Here is a 17,345-nt window from a genome sequence, read left to right on the forward strand (position 1 = left end):
GTGCACTGATGTTGCTGTGTGCACTGGTGTTATTGTGTGTACAGGTGTTACTGTGAGTACTGGTGTTACTGAGTGCAGGTGTTACTGTGTGCACTGGTGTTACTGGGTGCACTGGTGTTACTGGGTGCACTGGGGTACTGTGTGCACTGGTGTTACTGTGTGTACTGGTATTACTGTGAGTAGTGGTGTTACTGGGTGCACTGGTGTTACTGTTTGCACTGGTGTTACTGTGAGTACTAGTGGTACAGGGTGCACTGCTGTTACTGTGAGTACTGGTGTTACTGTGTGCACTGGTGTTACTGTGAGTACTGGTTTTACTGTAAGTACTGGTGTTACTGGGTGCACTTGTGTTACTGTGTGCACTGGGGTTACTGTGAGTACTGGTGTTACTGGGTGCACTGGTGTTACTGTGAATACTGGTGTTACTTGGTGCACTGGGGGTACTGTGTGCACTGGTGTTACTGTGTGCACTGGTGTTACTGGGTGCACTGGGGGGGTACTGTGCGCACTGGTGTTACTGGGTGCACTGGTGTTAGTGAGTGCACTGGTGTTACTGGGGTGCACTGGTGTTACTGTGTGCACTGGTGTTACTTTGTGCACTGGTGTTACTGTGTGCACTGGTGTTACTGGGTGCACTGGTGTTACTGTGTGCACTGTGTGCACTGGTGTTACTGCGAGCACTGGTGTTACTGGGTGCATGGTGTTACTGGGTGCACTGGTGTTACTGTGTGCACTGTGTTACAGGGTGCACTGGTGTTACTGGGTGCACTGGTGTTACTGTGTGCACTGGTGTTACTGGGTGCACTGGGGGGGTACTGTGTGCACTGGTGTTACTGGGTGCACTGGCGTTACTGTGTGCACTGGTGTTACTGTGTGCGTGGTGTTACTGGGTGCACTGGTGTTACTGTGTGCACTGGTGTTACTGTGTGTACTGGTGTTATTGGGAGCACTGGTGTTACTGAATGCACTGGTGTTACTGGGTGCACTGGTGTTACTGGGTGTACTGGTGTTACTGTGTGCACTGGTTAGTGTGCTCTGATGTTCATGTGTGTACTGGTGTTACTGTGTGCACTGGTGTTACTGTGTGCACCGGTGTTAGTGTGCTCTGATGTTCATGTGTGTACTGGTGTTACTGTATGCACTGGTGTTACTGTGTGCACTAATGTTATTGGGTGCACTGGTGTTACTGGGTGCACTGGTGTACTGTGTTCACTGATGTTACTGTGTGAACTGATGTTACTGTGTGCACTGGTGTTACAGGTGCACTGATGTTACTGTGTGTACTGGTGTTACTGGGTGCACTGGTGTTACTGTGTTCACTGATGTTACTGTGTGAACTGATGTTACTGTGTGCACTGGTGTTACTGTGTGCACTGGTATTACTGTGTGTACTGGTGTTACTGGGTGCACTGGGTTACTGTGTGCACTGGTGTTACTGTGTACACTGTGTTATTTTGTGCACCACTGGTGTTACTGAGTGCACTGCTGTTACTGTGTGCACTGGTGCTACTGTGTGCACTGGTGTTACTGTGTACACTGGTGTTACTGTGTGTACTGGTGTTACTGTATGTACTGGTGTTACTGTGTACACTGTTGTTACTGTGTGCACTGGTGTTACTGGGTGCACTGGTGTTACTGTGTGTATTGTGTTACTGTGTGCACTGGTGTTATTGTGTGCACTGGTGTTACTGTGTGTACTGGTGTTACTGTGTACACTGGTGGTACTGTGTGCACTGGTGTTACTGTGAGCACTGGTGTTACTGCGTGCACTGGTGTTACTGTGTGCTCTGGTGTTACTGGGTGCACTGGTGTTACCGTGTTCACTGATGTTACTGTGTGCACTGGTGTTACTGTGTGCAGTGGTGTTACTGTGAGCACTGGTGTTACTGTGTACACTGGTTTTGCTGTGTGCACTGGTGTTACTGAGTGCACTGATGTTACTGTGTGCACTGATGTTACTGTGTGTACTGGTGTTACTGGGTGCACTGGTGTTACTGTGTTCACTGATGTTACTGTGTGAACTGATGTTACTGTGTGCACTGGTGTTACAGTGTGCACTGGTGTTACTGTGTGTACAGGTGTTACTGTGAGTACTGGTGTTATGAGTGCACTGGTGTTACTGTGTGCACTGGTGTTACTGGGTGCACTGGTGTTACTGGGTGCACTGGGGGTACTGTGTGCACTGGTGTTACTGTGTATACTGGTATTACTGTGAGTAGTGGAGTTACTGGGTGCACTGGTGTTACTGTGTGCACTGGTGTTACTGTGAGTACTGGTGTTACAGGGTGCACTGGTGTTACTGTGAGTACTGGTGTTACTGTGTGCACTGGTGTTACTGTGAGCACCGGTGTTACTCTGTACACTGGTGTTACTGTGTACACTGATGTTATTGTGTGCACTGGTATTACTGTGAGCACTGGTGTTACTGGGTGCACTGGTGTTACTGTGTGCACTGATGTTACTGTGTGTACTGGTGTTACTGGGTGCACTGATGTTACTGTGTTCACTGATGTTACTGTGTGAACTGATGTTACTGTGTGCACTGGTGTTACAGGTGCACTGGTGTTACTGTGCTCTAATGTTCATGTGTGTACTGGTGTTACTGTGTACACGGGTGTTACTGTGTGCACCGGTGTTAGTGTGCTCTGATGTTCCTGTGTTCACTAGTGTTACTGTGTGCACTGGTGTTACTGTGTGCACCGATGTTACTGGGGCACTGGTGTTACTGTGTGCACTGGTGTTACTGGGTGCACTGGTTACTGTGTGCACTGGTGTACTGTGTGCACTGGTGTTACTGTGTGCACTGGTGTTACTGTGTGTACTGGTGTACTGTGTACACTGGTGTTTACTGTGTGCACGGTGTTAGTGTACTCTGATGTTCCTGTGTGCACTGGTGTTACTGTGTGCACCGGTGTTAGTGTGCTCTGATGTTCCTGTGTGCACTGGGTTACTGGGTGCACCGGTGTTACTGGGTGCACTGGTGTTACTGGGTGCACCGGTGTTACTGGGTGCACTGGTGTTAGTGTGTGCACCGGTGTTACTGGGTGCACTGGTTTTACTGTGTGCACCGGTGTTAGTGTGCTCTGATGTTCCAGTGTGCACTGGTGTTACTGGGTGCACTGGTGTTACTGTGTGCACCGGTATTAGTGTGCTCTGATGTTCCTGTGTGCAGTGGTGTTACTGTGTGCACCGGTGTTAGTGTGCTCTGATGTTCCCGTGTGCACTGGTGTTACTGTGTGCAACGGTGTTAGTGTGCTCTGATGTTCCTGTGTGCACTGGCGTTTCTGTGTGCACGGTGTTAGTGTGCTCTGATGTTCCTGTGTGCACTGGTGTTACTGTGTGCACTGGTGTTATTGTGTGTACAGGTGTTACTGTGAGTACTGGTGTTACTGAGTGCACTGGTGTTACTGTGTGCACTGGTGTTACTGGGTGCATGGTGTTACTGGGTGCACTGGGGTACTGTGTGCACTGGTGTTACTGTGTGTACTGGTATACTGTGAGTAGTGGTGTTACTGGGTGCACTGGTGTTACTGTTTGCACTGGTGTTACTGTGAGTACTAGTGGTACAGGGTGCACTGCTGTTACTGTGAGTACTGGTGTTACTGTGTGCACTGGTGTTACTGTGAGTACTGGTTTTACTGTAAGTACTGGTGTTACTGGGTGCACTTGTGTTACTGTGTGCACTGGGGTTACTGTGAGTACTGGTGTTACTGGGTGCACTGGTGTTACTGTGAATACTGGTGTTACTTGGTGCACTGGGGGTACTGTGTGCACTGGTGTTACTGTGTGCACTGGTGTTACTGGGTGCACTGGGGGGGTACTGTGCGCACTGGTGTTACTGGGTGCACTGGTGTTAGTGAGTGCACTGGTGTTACTGGGTGCACTGGTGTTACTGTGTGCACTGGTGTTACTTGGTGCACTGGTGTTACTGTGTGCACTGGTGTTACTGGGTGCACTGGTGTTACTGTGTGCACTGTGTGCACTGGTGTTACTGCGAGCACTGGTGTTACTGGGTGCACTGGTGTACTGGGTGCACTGGTGTTACTGTGTGCACTGTGTTACAGGGTGCACTGGTGTTACTGGGTGCACTGGTGTTACTGTGTGCACTGGTGTTACTGGGTGCACTGGGGGGTACTGTGTGCACTGGTGTTACTGGGTGCACTGGCGTTACTGTGTGCACTGGTGTTACTGTGTGCGCTGGTGTTACTGGGTGCACTGGTGTTACTGTGTGCACTGGTGTTACTGTGTGTACTGGTGTTATTGGGAGCACTGGTGTTACTGAATGCACTGGTGTTACTGGGTGCACTGGTGTTACTGGGTGTACTGGTGTTACTGTGTGCACTGGTGTTAGTGTGCTCTGATGTTCATGTGTGTACTGGTGTTACTGTGTGCACTGGTGTTACTGTGTGCCGGTGTTAGTGTGCTCTGATGTTCATGTGTGTACTGGTGTTACTGTATGCACTGGTGTTACTGTGTGCACTGATGTTATTGGGTGCACTGGTGTTACTGGGTGCACTGGTGTTACTGTGTTCACTGATGTTACTGTGTGAACTGATGTTACTGTGTGCACTGGTGTTACAGTGTGCACTGATGTTACTGTGTGTACTGGTGTTACTGGGTGCACTGGTGTTACTGTGTTCACTGATGTTACTGTGTGAACTGATGTTACTGTGTGCACTGGTGTTACTGTGTGCACTGGTATTACTGTGTGTACTGGTGTTACTGGGTGCACTGGTGTTACTGTGTGCACTGGTGTTACTGTGTACACTGGTGTTATTTTGTGCACCACTGGTGTTACTGAGTGCACTGCTGTTACTGTGTGCACTGGTGCTACTGTGTGCACTGGTGTTACTGTGTACACTGGTGTTACTGTGTGTACTGGTGTTACTGTATGTACTGGTGTTACTGTGTACACTGTTGTTACTGTGTGCACTGGTGTTACTGGGTGCACTGGTGTTACTGTGTGTACTTGTGTTACTGTGTGCACTGGTGTTATTGTGTGCACTGGTGTTACTGTGTGTACTGGTGTTACTGTGTACACTGGTGGTACTGTGTGCACTGGTGTTACTGTGAGCACTAATGTTACTGCGTGCACTGGTGTTACTGTGTGCTCTGGTGTTAGGTGCACTGGTGTTACCGTGTTCACTGATGTTACTGTGTGCACTGGTGTTACTGTGTGCAATGGTGTTACTGTGAGCACTGGTGTTACTGTGTACACTGGTTTGCTGTGTGCACTGGTGTTACTGAGTGCACTGATGTTACTGTGTGCACTGATGTTACTGTGTGTACTGGTGTTACTGGGTGCACTGGTGTTACTGTGTTCACTGATGTTACTGTGTGAACTGATGTTACTGTGTGCACTGGTGTTACAGTGTGCACTGGTGTTACTGTGTGTACAGGTGTACTGTGAGTACTGGTGTTACTGAGTGCACTGGTGTTACTGTGTGCACTGGTGTTACTGGGTGCACTGGTGTTACTGGGTGCACTGGGGGTACTGTGTCACTGGTGTTACTGTGTGTACTGGTATTACTGTGAGTAGTGGAGTTACTGGGTGCACTGGTGTTACTGTGTGCACTGGTGTTACTGTGAGTACTGGTGTTACAGGGTGCACTGGTGTTACTGTGAGTACTGGTGTTACTGTGTGCACTGGTGTTACTGTGAGCACCGGTGTTACTCTGTACACTGGTGTTACTGTGTACACTGATGTTACTGTGTGCACTGGTATTACTGTGAGCACTGGTGTTACTGGGTGCACTGGTGTTACTGTGTGCACTGATGTTACTGTGTGTACTGGTGTTAGGGTGCACTGATGTTACTGTGTTCACTGATGTTACTGTGTGAACTGATGTTACTGTGTGCACTGGTGTTACAGTGTGCACTGGTGTTACTGTGTGTACTGGTGTTACTGGGTGCACTGGTGTTTGTGTTCACTGATGTTACTGTGTGAACTGATGTTACTGGTGCACTGGTGTTACTGTGTGCACTGGTATTACTGTGAGCACTGGTGTTACTGGTGCACTGGTGTTACTGTGAGCACTGGTGTTACTGTGTTCACTGATATTACTCTGTGCACTGGTGTTACTGTATGCATCGGTGTTAGTGTTCACTGATGTTCCTGTGTGCACTGTGTTACTGTGTGTACTGGTGTTACTGGGTGCACTGGTGTTACTGTGTGCACTGGTGTTACTGTGAACACTGGTGTTATTTTGTGCACCACTGGTGTTACTGAGTGCACTGCTGTTACTGTGTGCACTGGTGCTACTGTGTGCACTGGTGTTACTGTGTACACTGGTGTTACTGTGTGTACTGTTGTTACTGTATGTACTGGTGTTACTGTGTACACTGTTGTTACTGTGTGCACTGGTGTTACTGGGTGCACTGGTGTTACTGTGTGTACTGGTGTTACTGTGTGCACTGGTGTTATTGTGTGCACTGGTGTTACTGTGTGTACTGGTGTTACTGTGTACACTGGTGGTACTGTGTGCACTGGTGTTACTGTTAGCACTGGTGTTACTGCGTGCACTGGTGTTACTGTGTGCTCTGGTGTTACTGGGTGCACTGGTGTTACTGTGTTCACTGATGTTACTGTGTGCACTGGTGTTACTGTGTGCAATGGTGTTACTGTGAGCACTGGTGTTACTGTGTGCACTGGTGTTACAGGGTGCACTGGTGTTACTGGGTGCACTGGTGTTACTGTGTGCACTGGTGTTACTGGGTGCACTGGGGGGGTACTGTGTGCACTGGTGTTACTGGTGCACTGGCGTTACTGTGTGCACTGGTGTTACTGTGTGCGCTGGCGTTACTGGGTGCACTGGTGGTTACTGGGTGCACTGGTGTTACTGTGTGCACTGGTGTTACTGTGTGTACTGGTGTTATTGGGAGCACTGGTGTTACTGAATGCACTGGTGTTACTGGGTGCACTGGTGTTACTGGGTGTACTGGTGTTATTGTGTGCACTGGTGTTAGTGTGCTCTGATGTTCATGTGTGTACTGGTGTTACTGTGTGCACTGGTGTTACTGTGTGCACCGGTGTTAGTGTGCTCTGATGTTCATGTGTGTACTGGTGTTACTGTGTGCACTGGTGTTACTGTGTGCACTAATGTTATTGGGTGCACTGGTGTTACTGGGTGCACTGGTGTTACTGTGTTCACTGATGTACTGTGTGAACTGATGTACTGTGTGCACTGGTGTTACTGTGTACACTGGTGTTACTGTGTGTACTGGTGTTACTGTATGTACTGGTGTTACTGTGTACACTGTTGTTACTGTGTGCACTGGTGTTACTGGGTGCACTGGTGTTACTGTGTGTACTGGTGTTACTGTGTGCACTGGTGTTATGTGTGCACTGGTGTTACTGTGTGTACTGGTGTTACTGTGTACACTGGTGGTACTGTGTGCACTGGTGTTACTGTGAGCACTGGTGTTACTGCGTGCACTGGTGTTACTGTGTGCTTTGGTGTTACTGGGTGAACTGGTGTTACTGTGTTCACTGATGTTACTGTGTGCACTGGTGTTACTGTGTGCAATGGTGTTACTGTGAGCACTGGTGTTACTGTGTACACTGGTTTTGCTGTGTGCACTGGTGTTACTGAGTGCACTGATGTTACTGTGAGCACTGGTGTTACTGTGTTCACTGATGTTACTGTGAGCACTGATGTTACTGTGTGCACTGATTATACTGTGAACACTGGTGTTACTGTGTACACTGGTTTTGCTGTGTGCACTGGTGTTACTGAGTGCACTGATGTTACTGTGAGCACTGGTTGTTACTGTGCTCACTGATGTTACTGTGAGCACTGATGTTACTGTGTGCACTGATTATACTGTGAACACTGGTGTTACTGTGTGCACTTATGTTACTGTGTGCACTGGTGTTACTGTGTACACTGGTGTTACTGTGTGCACTGGTGTTATTGTGTTCACTGGTGTTACTGTGTTCACTGGTGTACTGTGAGCACTGGTGTTACTGGGTGCACTGGTGTTACTGTGTTCACTGGTGTTACTGTGTGCACAGTGTCACTGTGTGCATCGGTGTTAGTGTGCTCTGATGTTCCTGTGTGCACTGGTGTTACTGTGTGCACTGGTGTTACTGGGTGCACTGGTGTGACTGTGTGTACAGGTGTTACTGTGATCACTGGTGTTACTGTGTGCACTGATGTTCCTGTGTGCACTGGTGTTACTGCGTGCACTGGTGTTAGTGGGTGCACTGGTGTTACTGTGTGCACTGGTGTTACTTTGTGCACTGGTGTTACTAGGTGCACTGGTATTACTATGTGCACTGATGTTACTGTGTGCACTGGTGTTACTGTGTGTACAGGTGTTACTGTGAGTACTGGTGTTACTGAGTGCACTGGTGTTACTGTGTGCACTGGTGTTACTGGGTGTACTGGTGTTACTGGGTGCACTGGGGTACTGTGTGCACTGGTGTTACTGTGTGTACTGGTATTACTGTGAGTAGTGGTGTTATGGGTGCACTGGTGTTACTGTGTGCACTGGTGTTACTGTGAGTACTTGTGTTACAGGGTGCACTGGTGTTACTGTGAGTACTGTTACTGTGTGCACTGGTGTTACTCTGAATACTGGTGTTACTCTGAGTACTGGTGTTACTGGGTGCATTGTGTTACTGTGTGCACTGGGGTACTGTGTGCCCTGGTGTTACTGTGTGTATGGTATTACTGTGAGTAGTGGTGTTACTGGGTGCACTGGTGTTACTGTGTGCACTGGTGTTACTGTGAGTACTGGTGTTACAGGGTGCACTGGTGTTACTGTGAGCCTGGTGTTACTGTGTGCACTGGTGTTACTGTGAGCACCGGTGTTACTCTGTACACTGGTGTTACTGTGTACATTGATGTTACTGTGTGCACTGGTGTTACTGTGTGCACTGGTATTACTGTGAGCACTGGTGTTACTGGGTGCACTGTGTTACTGTGTGCACTGATGTTACTGTGTGTACTGGTGTTACAGGATGCACTGGTGTTACTGTGTCACTGATGTTACTGTGTGAACTGATGTTACTGTGTGCACTGGTGTTACAGTGTGCACTGGTGTTACTGTGTGTACTGGTGTTACTGGGTGCACTGGTGTTACTGTGTTCACTGATGTACTGTGTGAACTGATGTTACTGTGGCACTGGTGTTACTATGTGCACTGGTATTACTGTGAGCACTGGGTTACTGGGTGCACTGGTGTTACTGTGAGCACTGGTGTTACTGTGTCCACTGATATTACCTGTGCACTGGTGTTACTGTATGCACCGGTGTTAGTGCACTGATGTTCCTGTGTGCACTGGTGTTACTGTGTGTACTGGTGTTACTGGGTGCACTGGTGTTACTGTGTGCACTGGTGTTACTGTGTATACTGGTGTATTTTGTGCACCACTGGTGTTACTGAGTGCACTGCTGTTACTGTGTGCACTGGTGCTACTGTGTGCACTGGTGTTACTGTGTACACTGGTGTTACTGTGTGTACTGTGTTACTGTATGTACTGGTGTTACTGTGTACACTGTGTTACTGTGTGCACTGGTGTTACTGGGTGCACTGGTGTTACTGTGTGTACTGGTGTTACTGTGTGCACTGGTGTATTGTGTGCACTGGTGTTACTGTGTGTACTGGTGTTACTGTGACACTGGTGGTACTGTGTGCACTGGTGTTACTGTGAGCACTGGTTACTGCGTGCACTGGTGTTACTGTGTGCTCTGGTGTTACTGGGTGCACTGGTGTTACTGTGTTCACTGATGTTACTGTGTGCACTGGTGTTACTGTGTGCAATGGTGTTACTGTGAGCACTGGTGTTACTGTGTACACTGGGTTTGCTGTGTGCACTGGTGTTACTGAGTGCACTGATGTTACTGTGAGCACTGGTGTTACTGTGTTCACTGATGTTACTGTGAGCACTGATGTTACTGTGTGCACTGATTTACTGTGAACACTGGTGTTACTGTGTACACTGGTTTTGCTGTGTGCACTGGTGTTACTGAGTGCACTGATGTTACTGTGAGCACTGGTGTTACTGTGCTCACTGATGTTACTGTGAGCACTGATGTTACTGTGTGCACTATTATACTGTGAACACTGGTGTTACTGTGTGCACTTATGTTACTGTGTGCACGGTGTTACTGTGTACACTGTGTTATTGTGTGCACTGGTGTTATTGTGTCACTGGTGTTACTGTGTTCACTGGTGTTACTGTGAGCACAGGTGTTACTGGGTGCACTGGTGTTACTGTGTTCACTGGTGTTACTGTGTGCACAGGTGTCACTGTGTTCACCGGTGTTACTGTGAGCACTGGTGTTACTTTGTACACTGGTGTTACTGTGTTCACTGATGTTACTGTATGCACTAGTGTCACTGTGTGCATCGGTGTTAGTGTGCATCGGTGTTAGTGTGCTCTGATGTTCCTGTGTGCACTGGTGTTACTGTGTGCACTGGTGTTACTGGGAGCACTGGTGTGACTGTGTGTACAGGTTTACTGTGATCACTGGTGTTACTGTGTGCACTGATGTTCCTGTGTGCACTGGTGTTACTTCGTGCATGGTGTTAGTGGGTGCACTGGTGTTACTGTGTGCACTGGTGTTACTTTGTGCACTGGTGTTACTAGGTGCACTGGTTAACTATGTGCACTGATGTTACTGTGTGCACTGGTGTTACTGTGTTGACAGGTGTTACTGTGAGTACTGGTGTTACTGAGTGCACTGGTGTTACTGTGTGCACTGGTGTTACTGGGTGTACTGGTGTTACTGGGTGCACTGGGGGTACTGTGTGCACTGGTGATACTGTGTGTACTGTGTGCACTGGTGTTACTGTGAGTACTGGTGTTACTGTGTGCACTGGTGTTACTCTGAGTACTGGTGTTACTGTGAGTACTGGTGTTACTGGGTGCACTTGTGTTACTGTGTGCACTGGGGTTACTGTGAGTACTGGTGTTACTGGGTGCACTGGTCTTACTGTGAGTACTGGTGTTACTGTGAGTACTGGTGTTACTTGGTGCACTGATGTTACTGTGTGCACTGGTGTTACTGGGTGCACTGGTGTTACTGAGTGCAGAGGTGTTACTGTGAGCACTGGTGTTACTGGGTGCACTGGTGTTACTGGGTGCACTGGAGTTACTGTGTGCACTGGTGTTACAAGGTGCAATGGTGTTACTGGGTGCACTGGTGTTACTGTGTGCACTGGTATTACTGGGTGCACTGGTGTAACTGTGTGCACTGGTGTTACTGGGTGCACTGGGGGGTACTGTGGCACTGGTGTTACTGGGTGCACTGGTGTTACTGTGTGCACTGATGTTATTGTGTGTACTGGTGTTACTGGGGTGCACTGGTGTTACTGTGTTCACTGATGTTACTGTGTGAACTGATGTTACTGTGTGCACTGGTGTTACAGTGTGCACTGGTGTTACTGTGTGTACTGGTGTTACTGGGTGCACTGGTGTACGTGTTCACTGATAATACTGTGTGAACTGATGTTACTGTGTGCACTGGTATTACTGTGTGCACTGGTATTACTGTGAGCACTGGTGTTACTGTGCACTGGTGTTACTGTGAGCACTGGTGTTACTGTGTTCACTGATATTACTGTTTGCACTGGTGTTACAGTATGCACCGGTGTAGTGTGCTCTGATGTTCCTGTGTGCACTGGTGTTAGTGTGTACTGGTGTTACTGGGTGCATGGTGTTACTGTGTGCACTGGTGTTACTGTGTACACTGGTGTTATTTTGTGCACCACTGGTGTTACTGAGTGCACTGCTGTTACTGTGTGCACTGAAGCTACTGTGTGCACTGGTGTTACTGTGTACATGGTGTTACTGTGTGTACTGGTGTTACTGTTTGTACTGGTGTTACTGTGTACACTGGTGTTACTGTGTGCACTGGTGTTACTGGGTGCACTGGTGTTACTGTGTGTACTGGTGTTACTGTGTGCACTGGTGTTATTGTGTGCACTGGTGTTACTGTGTGTACTGGTGTTACTGTGTACACTGGTGGTACTGTGTGCACTGGTGTTACTGTGAGCACTGGTGTTACTGCGTGCACTGGTGTTACTGTGTGCACTGGTGTTACTGGGTGCACTGGTGTTACTGTGTTACTGATGTTACTGTGTGCACTGGTGTTACTGTGTGCAATGGTGTTACTGTGAGCACTGGTGTTACTGTGTACACTGGTTTTGCTGTGTGCACTGGTGTTACTGAGTGCACTGATGTTACTGTGAGCACTGGTGTTACTGTGTTCACTGATGTTTCTGTGAGCACTGGTGTTACTGTGTGCACTGGTGTACTGGGTGCACTGGTGTTACTGTGTGTACTGGTGTTACTGTGTGCACTGGTGTTACTCTGAGTACTGGTGTTACTGTGAGTACTGGTGTTACTGGGTGCACTTGGTTACTGTGTGCACTGGGGGTACTGTGTGCCCTGGTGTTACTGTGTGTACTGGTATTACTGTGAGTAGTGGTGTTACTGGGTGCACTGGTGTTACTATGTGCACTGGTGTTACTGTGAGTACTGGGTTACAGGGTGCACTGGTGTTACTGTGAGTCTGGTGTTACTGTGTGCACTGGTGTTACTGTGAGCACCGGTGTTACTCTGTACACTGGTGTTACTGTGTACACTGATGTTACTGTGTGCACTGGTGTTACTGTGTGCACTGGTATTACTGTGAGCACTGGTGTTACTGGGTGCACTGGTGTTACTGTGTGCACTAATGTTACTGTGTGTACTGGTGTTACTGGGTGCACTGGTGTTACTGTGTTCATGATGTTACTGTGTGAACTGATGTTACTGTGTGCACTGGTGTTACAGTGTGCACTGGTGTTACTGTGTGTACTGGTGTTACTGGGTGCACTGGTGTTACTGTGTTCACTGATAATACTGTGTGAACTGATGTTACTGTGTGCACTGGTATTACTGTGTGCACTGGTATTACTGTGAGCACTGGTGTTACTGTGTGCACTGGTGTTACTGTGAGCACTGGTGTTACTGTGTTCACTGATATTACTGTTTGCACTGGTGTTACTGTATGCACCGGTGTTAGTGTGCTCTGATGTTCCTGTGTGCACTGGTGTTACTGTGTGTACTGGTGTTACTGGGTGCACTGGTGTTACTGTGTGCACTGGTGTTACTGTGTACACTGGTGTTATTTTGTGCACCACTGGTGTTACTGAGTGCACTGCTGTTACTGTGTGCACTGGTGCTACTGTGTGCACTGGTGTTACTGTGTACACTGGTGTTACTGTGTGTACTGGTGTTACTGTATGTACTGGTGTTACTGTGTACACTGTTGTTACTGTGTGCACTGGTGTTACTGGGTGCACTGGTGTTACTGTGTGTACTGGTGTTACTGTGTGCACTGGTGTTATTGTGTGCACTGGTGTTACTGTGTGTACTGGTGTTACTGTGTACACTGGTGGTACTGTGTGCACTGGTGTTACTGTGAGCACTGGTGTTACTGCGTGCACTGGTGTTACTGTGTGCTCTGGTGTTACTGGGTGCACTGGTGTTACTGTGTTCACTGATGTTACTGTGTGCACTGGTGTTACTGTGTGCAATGGGTTACTTGAGCACTGTGTTACTGTGTACACTGGTTTTGCTGTGTGCACTGGTGTTACTGAGTGCACTGATGTTACTGTGAGCACTGGTGTTACTGTGTTCACTGATGTTACTGTGAGCACTGATGTTACTGTGTGCACTGATTATACTGTGAACACTGGTGTTACTGTGTACACTGGTTTTGCTGTGTGCACTGGTGTTACTGAGTGCACTGATGTTACTGTGAGCACTGGTGTTACTGTGCTCACTGATGTTACTGTGAGCACTGTTGTTACTGTGTGCACTTATTATACTGTGAACACTGGTGTTACTGTGTGCACTTATGTTACTGTGTGCACTGGTGTTACTGTGTACACTGGTGTTACTGTGTGCACTGGTGTTATTGTGTTCACTGGTGTTACTGTGTTCACTGGTGTTACTGTGAGCACAGGTGTTACTGGGTGCACTGGTGTTACTGTGTTCACTGGTGTTACTGTGTGCACAGGTGTCACTGTGTTCACCGGTGTTACTGTGAGCACTGGTGTTACTTTGTACACTGGTGTTACTGTGTTCACTGATGTTACTGTGTGCACTAGTGTCACTGTGTGCATCGGTGTTAGTGTGCTCTGATGTTCCTGTGTGCACTGGTGTTACTGTGTGCACTGGTGTTACTGGGTGCACTGGTGTGACTGTGTGTACAGGTGTTACTGTGATCACTGGTGTTACTGTGTGCACTGATGTTCCTGTGTGCACTGGTGTTACTGCGTGCACTGGTGTTAGTGGGTGCACTGGTGTTACTGTGTGCACTGGTGTTACTTTGTGCACTGGTGTTACTAGGTGCACTGGTATTACTATGTGCACTGATGTTACTGTGTGCACTGGTGTTACTGTGTGTACAGGTGTTACTGTGAGTACTGGTGTTACTGAGTGCACTGGTGTTACTGTGTGCACTGGTGTTACTGGGTGTACTGGTGTTACTGGGTGCACTGGGGGTACTGTGTGCACTGGTGTTACTGTGTGTACTGGTATTACTGTGAGTAGTGGTGTTACTGGGTGCACTGGTGTTACTGTGTGCACTGGTGTTACTGTGAGTACTGGTGTACAGGGTGCACTGGTGTTACTGTGAGTACTGGTGTTACTGTGTGCACTGGTGTTACTGAGTACTGGTGTTACTGTGAGTACTGGTGTTACTGGGTGCACTTGTGTTACTGTGTGCACTGGGGTTACTGTGAGTACTGGTGTTACTGGGTGCACTGGTCTTACTGTGAGTACTGGTGTTACTGTGAGTACTGGTGTTACTTGGTGCACTGATGTTACTGTGTGCACTGGTGTTACTGGGTGCACTGGTGTTACTGAGTGCAGAGGTGTTACTGTGAGCACTGGTGTTACTGGGTGCACTGGTGTTACTGGGTGCACTGGAGTTACTGTGTGCACTGGTGTTACAAGGTGCAATGGTGTAACTGTGCACTGGTGTTACTGGGTGCACTGGGGGGTACTGTGGCACTGGTGTTACTGGGTGCACTGGTGTTACTGTGTGCACTGATGATTGTGTGTACTGGTGTTACTGGGTGCACTGGTGTTACTGTGTTCACTGATGTTACTGTGTGAACTGATGTTACAGTGTGCACTGGTGTTACAGTGTGCACTGGTGTTACTGTGTGTACTGGTGTTACTGGGTGCACTGGTGTTACTGTGTTCACTGATAATACTGTGTGAACTGATGTTACTGTGTGCACTGGTATTACTGTGTGCACTGGTATTACTGTGAGCACTGGTGTTACTGGGTGCACTGGTGTTACTGTGAGCACTGGTGTTACTGTGTTCACTGATATTACTGTTTGCACTGGTGTTACTGTATGCACCGGTGTTAGTGTGCTCTGATGTTCCTGTGTGCACTGGTGTTACTGTGTGTACTGGTGTTACTGGGTGCACTGGTGTTACTGTGTGCACTGGTGTTACTGTGTACACTGGTGTTATTTTGTGCACCACTGGTGTTACTGAGTGCACTGCTGTTACTGTGTGCACTGGTGCTACTGTGTGCACTGGTGTTACTGTGTACACTGGTGTTACTGTGTGTACTGGTGTTACTGTATGTACTGGTGTTACTGTGTACACTGGTGTTACTGTGTGCACTGGTGTTACTGGGAGCTCTGGGTTACTGTGTGTACTGGTGTTACTGTGTGCACTGGTGTTACTGGGTGCACTGGTGTTACTGTGTTTACTGATGTTACTGTGTGCACTGGTGTTACTGTGTGCAATGGTGTTACTGTGAGCACTGGTGTTACTGTGTACACTGGTTTTGCTGTGTGCACTGGTGTTACTGAGTGCACTGATGTTACTGTGAGCACTGTGTTACTGTATTCACTGATGTTTCTGTGAGCACTGGTGTTACTGTGTGCACTGGTGTTACTGGGTGCACTGGGGTTACTGTGTGTACTGGTGTTACTGTGTGCACTGGTGTTATTGTGTGCACTGGTGTTACTGTGTGTACTGGTGTTACTGTGTACACTGGTGGTACTGTGTGCACTGGTGTTACTGTGAGCACTGGTGTTACTGCGTGCACTGGTGTTACTGTGTGCTCTGGTGTTACTGGGTGCACTGGTGTTACTGTGTTCACTGATGTTACTGTGTGCACTGGTGTTACTGTGTGCAATGGTGTTACTGTGAGCACTGGTGTTACTGTGTACACTGGTTTTGCTGTGTGCACTGGTGTTACTGAGTGCACTGATGTTACTGTGAGCACTGGTGTTACTGTGTTCACTGATGTTACTGTGAGCACTGATGTTACTGTGTGCACTGATTATACTGTGAACACTGGTGTTACTGTGTGCACTGATGTTACTGTGTGCACTGGTGTTACTGTGTACACTGGTGTTACTGTGTGCACTGGTGTTATTGTGTTCACTGGTGTTACTGTGTTCACTGGTGTTACTGTGAGCACAGGTGTTACTGGGTGCACTGGTGTTACTGTGTTCACTGGTACTGTGCGCACAGGTGTCACTGTGTTCACCGGTGTTACTGTGAGCACTGGTGTTACTTGTACACTGGTGTTACTGTGTTCACTGATGCTCCTGTGTGCACTGGTGTCACTGTGTGCATCGGTGTTAGTGTGCTCTGATGTTCCTGTGTGCACTGGTGTTACTGTGTGCACTGGTGTTACTGGGTGCACTGGTGTGACTGTGTGTACAGGTGTTACTGTGATCACTGGTGTTACTGTGTGCACTGATGTTCCTGTGTGCACTGGTGTTACTGCGTGCACTTGTGTTAGTGGGTGCACTGATGTTACTGTGTGCACTGGTGTTACTGTGTGTACAGGTGTTACTGTGAGTACTGGTGTTACTGAGTGCACTGGTGTTACTGTGTGCACTGGTGTTACTGGGTGCACTTGTGTTACTGTGTGCACTGGGGGTACTGTGTGCCCTGGTGTTACTGTGTGTACTGGTATTACTGTGAGTAGTGGTGTTACTGGGTGCACTGGTGTTACTATGTGCACTGGTGTTACTGTGAGTACTGGGTTACAGGGTGCACTGGTGTTACTGTGAGTCCTGGTGTTACTGTGTGCACTGGTGTTACTGTGAGCACCGGTGTTACTCTGTACACTGGTGTTACTGTGTACACTGATGTTACTGTGTGCACTGGTGTTACTGTGTGCACTGGTATTACTGTGAGCACTGGTGTTACTGGGTGCACTGGTGTTACTGTGTGCACTAATGTTACTGTGTGTACTGGTGTTACTGGGTGCACTGGTGTTACTGTGTTCACTGATGTTACTGTGTGAACTGATGTTACTGTGTGCACTGGTGTTACAGTGTGCACTGTGTTACTGTGTGTA

Source organism: Procambarus clarkii, chromosome 48 (assembly GCF_040958095.1).
Source record: "Procambarus clarkii isolate CNS0578487 chromosome 48, FALCON_Pclarkii_2.0, whole genome shotgun sequence".
NCBI classification, from domain to species: Eukaryota; Metazoa; Arthropoda; class Malacostraca; order Decapoda; family Cambaridae; genus Procambarus; species Procambarus clarkii.